Below are 7,057 nucleotides of genomic sequence, written 5' to 3'. Positions count from 1 at the left end.
AGATACATAGTACGTATAGAATACATGTGAATACATGTAATGTATGTCATATCATACAATACAACAGTCATATATCATACAACGATACTGTAAACAACAATGCAGTGCTACAACAGTAAATGCAATGGTAGCACCCACACAGGCAGTGCTAAACATGATATAATGATCGCACCCACACAGGCAGTGCGTAGCACCCACACAGGCAGTGCTAAAATGATATAATGTCGCACCCACACAGGCAGTGCGTAGCACCCACACAGGCAGTGCTAAAATGATATAATGTCGCGCCCACACAGGCAGTCGCACCCACACAGGCAGTGCTATAACAATCGAGACCATAATATCACTGGATGGACAAGTCCAAAGTCCACTAGTAGACATCAAGCAACGAATAATAGAAGGTATCAACTAGGTAGATAACCTAGGTAAACTACCTAGTATCACTGCTAAATCAACCATATAGGTCAACTACAAGAACCCACTACCAGGTATCACAGATCAACAATAAGATCGAGGTATCAGCATGTACAACATAACTGAAACCATACCCAAAATAACCGATCTATCGGTTCGCTATGCTTCCTCTCGTGTGATAGCATAGACACGACTAACCTCTATGCTAGACGGCTAAGCAATAGAAAGTCTCCACTCTGTCAAAATCTGGCTCGAAGGTACTAAAAGAGATGTCATCTGTAACCTCTCAGGCTGAAACTGACTCTGAGGTGCTGAACGAGATGTCATCTGTAACCTCTCTGACTGAAACTGACTCTGAGGTACTGAACGAAATGTCAAACCTCTCTTGTAACTGACTGAAACTGACTCTGAGGTGCTGAACGAGATGTCAAACCTCTCTGACTGAAACTGATTCTGAGGTACTGAACGAGATGTCAAACCTCTCTGACTGAAACTGATTCTGACCTGACCTCTGACTGAAACTGACTCTAAGGTCCAGGATGAGCTGTCATCTGTAATCTATCTGGCTGAAATTGACTCTGAGGTCCAGACATCGTCTGCTGAATATAATAAGGAGATGCAATGTAGATAGTCTGTGCTGCCTATAGCTGCTGCTGTATCGGAATCGCTGAATAATGTATCTCTGGCTGTGCAGCTGCTGGCAACACGTATGGCTGATGTATCGCTGATAGATAATGCTGTGGAGGATTCTGCGTCTCTGAACAAATAAGGTACTGGGATGCCGTCGGTATAGCTGCGTGGTCTCTCCCCTGAAGTAGATATATCTGTGGCTGAGCTGACAAGGGTCACTGCTACTGAGAGACTCTGGTCCTCTGTGTCCTCTGCGATCGCTGCTGAGTAGAATGTCCTCTAGGAGATGCAGCATCAGTGGTCCTCTACGTCCTCTGCAATCACTGCTGAGTAGAATGTCCTCTAGAAGATGCAGCATCAGTAGGCTCCAGCTGAGCCCTTTAGAAGATGCAGCATCAGTAGGCTCCAGCTGAGCCTTCATCATACTCTCTGGTCATATGGCCGAAAAGTTTGCAAAAATAACGATAGGGTGATCCAACGGATAATCGGCCACCAATGGCTATGCGATCTACACCGATTACATTTCTCACCCTTGTCTTTCTGACTCGGTTGTGAGGTGCTACGAAACCTCCCTCATGATGACTGTCCAGTCTTCTGTCCCTTCTGACCAGTCGGCTGAAAATCCTAACTCTTCATCTCACCGTGAGCACCCTGCTTCACTTTCTCTTTCTCTTGAGCAATCTGCTGCTGGGTCAACTCAATAACAAGTGCTCGGTCTCGTGCCTCTCTGTACAAGTGGATAGAAGTCCCGGACATCCGAACTCGTATATAAACAGAAAGACTCTGCATAAACTGAATCATCTGATCTCTGTCCTGGGCCACCAAATGGGGCAGAACTCTACAAGTCTCTGAAAAGTAATGCCTCTCGAAAGCCTCTCTAAAGAATAACCAAGTCAAATCTCGCTCCTAGCGTCGTGCCAGATAGAATACCTCGGAAAAATAATGCCTCTATACAAGACCTATACTCGAATGTATCTGTGATGTTCTCTATCCATGATCGAATCATCCACGGGTCAGATCCCCCGTGAAATAAGGTGAAACGATCTTTGGCTAACTTAGCCAAAACTATAATCCGATTTTTGTCAGTCGAAGCAGCTGTGGGTATACTCGGAGGAATCTCCTGAGTCTGGGAATTCTGCTCTCCGGTATCGTCTTCGGAGTCTTCCACTACGTGACAACCTGATCACGAAGGTGGTACACCGCTAACCCGACCTTTTCTGTCTTAGTACAAACGATATACACAAAGGTATCTGTCAGGTTCTCCATCTAAGAATGAGCAAACCATGGGTCAGATTCCCCATGGAATAAAATTAATCGGTCCTCAACCGACTTTGCCCATAATGGTAACCGGCTCAAATTCACTGTCTGGCTAACTATAGTCGGCACCAGCTCAGTAAAAGGTATCTCCTAACTATGCATAATATGCTAGAAAATCTCCAGCTCTACTGGAGTAATAGTAGAGAAGATTGATTATTGTATAAACAACTGCATTATATATTGGAATTGAATGTAGAATTTATACTCAACCTAGTTATAAGCATCGTAGTCGCATACCAAGGAAGATAAAGAAAAATATTACATGGAAGGTTAGGTATTACTTCCCGCTAACTACTAGATTTCAACGCTATGCATTTGTCGCGATAGCTTGCCACATGAGGTGGCATCATGAGAATGTGCACGAAAGGAGGTATAATGTGTCATGCTTATGACTCCCCTACATGAAACATCTTGATACAACATTTCCCACCTTTATGATGGAATCACGTAATGTGAGATTGGAACTTTTGTAAATGGATTTCAACCATTTGGTCAGTCGGTACATCAATATTCATCTTAGCTAGTTATATTAACACCCTATTATTTACCTCCATGGATATGCATGAAAGATAAATTTATATTTCTGACTGTGTTTATTCCAGGTCCAATGAATCTGAAAGAGAAGATAAATGTTTTCTTGCAACATCTGATTGTCGAGTTGAATGAATTATGGAATGTAGAATCAGATACTTATGATGTTGCAAGTAAAATCAATTTTACCTTGCATGCTACTTTATTATAGACAATTAGTGATTTTCTAAAATACTCAACGTTGTCAGGATGGAGCACGGCTGGTAGTTATCATGCCCACATTACATAACAGAATCTGATGCATTTTCATTACCATGTAGTGGGAAGGTATATTAGTTTGATAATCATAGTAAATTTTTATTAGTTGAATACTCTTTCAGGAGAAATAAGAGAAATTTATTGTCAAAAAACTTCCGCCAACAATCGAGTCAGGTACATAAATCATTTGTCTAAATAAATAGTTATGGATTCCTACCAGTATATGAGCTTAATTCTAATGAGATCAATAAATACATTGTTAGGATGTGCAAATGTGGTTGAAAGAAAAGAAGAATTTTCTAAGAGCTACCATATTAGAAGTATTTATTGATTAGACATAATTTAGATTCCATGAATGTCAAAAAAAATTCAATAATATATTCAATACAGTGATGAATGTTCCTGAAAGAACTAAAGACACCATAAAATCACATGAAAAATTAAAAGGTTTGGTTAACAAACTTGAGTTACATCAGAATGAAGCAACAAATTAATTTTCAAAGTCTTGTTATACATTAATTAGATAGCGAAGGTAAACAAGCTTTATGTAAAAATATTTGAGAATGAAGAGTCATTACTATCATGTGTTAATGCAAAGACTGATTCCAATAGCTTTTCATAATCTGCTACCTAATAATGTTTAGCAAGCACTTACAAAACTTATTCTATTTTTCAAAAATTTGTCTGCCAGGTATATTATAACGGCCGATATGCTTAAGCTAGAAATTGATATTGCTATCATACTATGTAAGCTTGAGCGCATATTCCCACTAAGTTTTTTTGATTCAATAGAATATTTACCTGTTCACCTACCTTACAGGCACAACTAGCTAGTTTAGTGCAGTATAGATGGATGTATCCATTTGAATGATTTTTGAGGAAATTAAAGAATAATATTCATAACAAAACAAAAGTCAAGGGGTCAATATGTAATGTTTATTTGGTTGGAGAAACAACTTCTTTCTGCTCATATTATTTTACTAATAATATCAAAATCAGACATTGCAAGTATCCTAGAAATTCTGATGATACTTAGCTAATTGACCCAATGATGCTCTCTATTTTCAAGTTTCCTAGTAAGCCAATTGGTGCATCTATTTCGAGATGCTTAAATCAACAAGAATACCATGCTGCAAAAACATACATACTCTTGAATTGTGAGGAGGTCAAACCCTACATAAGGTGAGTTGATTGATTGGTATAATCAAACACTAATCCTTTTTTGTTTGTTTGACATCTCAATTGTCTTAAATTTACCTTTCATCCATCACAACTTCTATAAACAACAATTTCAATATCAATATCCATCAATAAGTGCAAGTGAGGTAGAGAAAAGTTAGAGACGGAATTTACATTGTGGTTTCAAATATTTTTCATACACCAGTATCAATTTTTGACCTAATTTATATTATACTTACTATTGTATATGAACGATCATACAATATCAAATGTGAAAGATGGAAGGATAATCAATCTTGCATCTAGATTCCTCTGTAAGATACAAGTGTATTCTGGTTACTACGTTAATGGCTTCAAATTCCATGTGGCACAATGGGATTCACACAGACAAATCTTTAATTATGGTGTTTACGTAAAAGGATCTATCAACAATAATAATTCTAAGTTTGATTATTATAGGAGACTTGAAGAAATCATCAAAGTTGAATATCGTGCCTTACCCATAAAAAGGTGTGTGTTATTCAAATATTCTCAGTATGATCCGACTCCCAAAATAGGAACTAGAATACACTCAAACTATAATTTAGTTGAGGTTAATACAAATAAAAGATTCAACAAGTTTGAACCCCTCATTTTGTGGTCCAAGCGGGTCAGATTTTCTATCTTTAATACTCGATGAAGGCAAGAAGAGTTAGTGAATGGTTAGCAGTTTGTTGTACAAAGGCTCGCTTGACCATAGAAATACCGAACTCTATCACGTCCCAACACCATGATGCATTTCAAAATGAAAAAGTGGAGATACATTTAGTAGATTCCCAAATTCAATCAATATTTGCTTTACTTGTAGATGCTAATGTACTTGACCAAGAGATAGATGATGGAGAGATGTCCAGCAGTGAGAAACTTATTGAACTAACTATGTCTAGTAAGGAGGATCCTAAAAATATTAATATTAATGATTTAGATTATAATGATGATTGAATATTAGTATTATTGTAAATTAATTCAAAATAAATTAAAAATATTTATTTTGTTATATGTAGATCTCATTAATGATTTGATTATTATTTTGAATGTGTATGTGTTATAATGTTATTGTGTAGATATAGATATGTCAGATTAGGCAATAGCACTAGGTAGCCAGATTATCTTGCGAGTTGTTAGGGGTTGGTAAATATTGTTGTTATTAGTAATTTATAATTCATATATTTTTTATAACATATGTATAATATTTATATGTTTTGTAATGCAATTTTACTCCAGATGATTATTGAGTTACGGCGTACACATCTAGTAAATTTAGAGAAAGAGTGTGTATTTCTTGTACTACATGGAGGCATGTAGACGAGGGCATGCGAGATTTTTACTACTAAGAGTTTTTGATAAGTTATTTTTATTATTAGAAGTTTTATTTATTTATACTAATTTGTAAACTTTTTAACAGAAAAAATATATCTGGGAGCTAGGGCACGAGGAAGCATTTAAGAAACCTAGAATAATACCTGTGCCAAACTATATAAGGATCTGTTATACAAATGCAGAAGAAAGGGCATAAGACTATCTTTTATCTCAGATGATGTTTGGGGTGCATGGTAAGCCATTTGGGCTATAGAAAGATTACAGTCAAATTCAACGATAGCTCGAGCCAACAGAAACACTGAGCTGGTGGCCCTAGCATCGGATTCACAAAGCATACAACTGGATCCCGTTCCATCGTCAAGCATGTCATTGACTTGGTGAGTTTACAATTAATATATTTATATTAAAATTATTTAATTATCAATGATTTTATTTTGATTTAATTGTATTATTTAATATTCAGGAACATGAGCTATAGCGACCTCCTAATTATTGAGAGATCTTTACTAAGACACACAAGTCAAAAGATGACACATTTGTCGATCATCGATCATAGACATTAGACGTAAGAATTTAAAATTTAAACTTATTTAACTGTTAACAATGATTAGCTTTCCTAATTTTATATCTTATATGAATTTATTTTAAATAGGATGAAATGACTGCTAGAGTTGCACAGGCATCTCAGCTTGATAGAGAGAGAGGTGAAATGTAAACCCTCTCCACCGACCAGGTAAATGAGATCTATTATGATATGGTCGGTAGAAGAAATAAGAGCTCCACCTTCTCCGGTCTTGGGTCCCATGCGAGAGTCATTTATGATTCTGTGATGGCTCCTAGGGCCAGGGGTCATCCTAGCGGATCATCTACCAGGTAGAAGCCCTAGAGAAAAAAAATACCGCATTGAAGAATCAACTCTCCACATTAAAGCAAGAATTTTAAGAGTCTCGGCAAGCCTAATTGAGATAGGAGCAAATTGGGTTGAAAATGTAGGAGTTCATGGCTCAGATGAGTCAAACATCGTATGGTTTTGACTCTCAAGAGACTTAAGACCCTGATCATTAGTTGCATGAGAGGAATGTTAACATTTTTAACTTTTCATTTTTTATTTATCACTCATGAGCATGTAAATTTAATTTTTTTAAATTTTCATAATATATACATATCCTTATTTTATTAATAACCTTTCTTTCCATATTTTTGCAGGATTCAATACTAGTTGGATATTTTAGATATTTGATAGATTGTAATTGTATTTAGATATTTAATATGTTATGATTATATTGAGATATTTGATATTTGTGATTGTATCGTGATTTGATTAGTTTAACTTGAGATATTTGAGATATTGAGTGGATTCATTTGTTAT

General features: G+C 36.4%; 1 pseudogene; it reads left to right on the top strand.

The window, feature by feature from the left end:
• The first annotated feature begins 683 nt into the window (after positions 1-683).
• LOC141826291 (uncharacterized) lies at positions 684-6,753 on the top strand (annotated as a pseudogene).
• Positions 6,754-7,057: the final 304 nt, after the last annotated feature.

Source organism: Curcuma longa, chromosome 4 (genome assembly GCF_044706935.1).
Source record: "Curcuma longa cultivar G26 ecotype Majalengka, Jawa Barat chromosome 4, ITB_CL_G26_1.1, whole genome shotgun sequence".
NCBI classification, from domain to species: domain Eukaryota; kingdom Viridiplantae; phylum Streptophyta; class Magnoliopsida; order Zingiberales; family Zingiberaceae; genus Curcuma; species Curcuma longa.
Note: the sequence above shows the minus strand (reverse complement) of the source record. Positions and strands in the feature narration are given on the sequence as shown.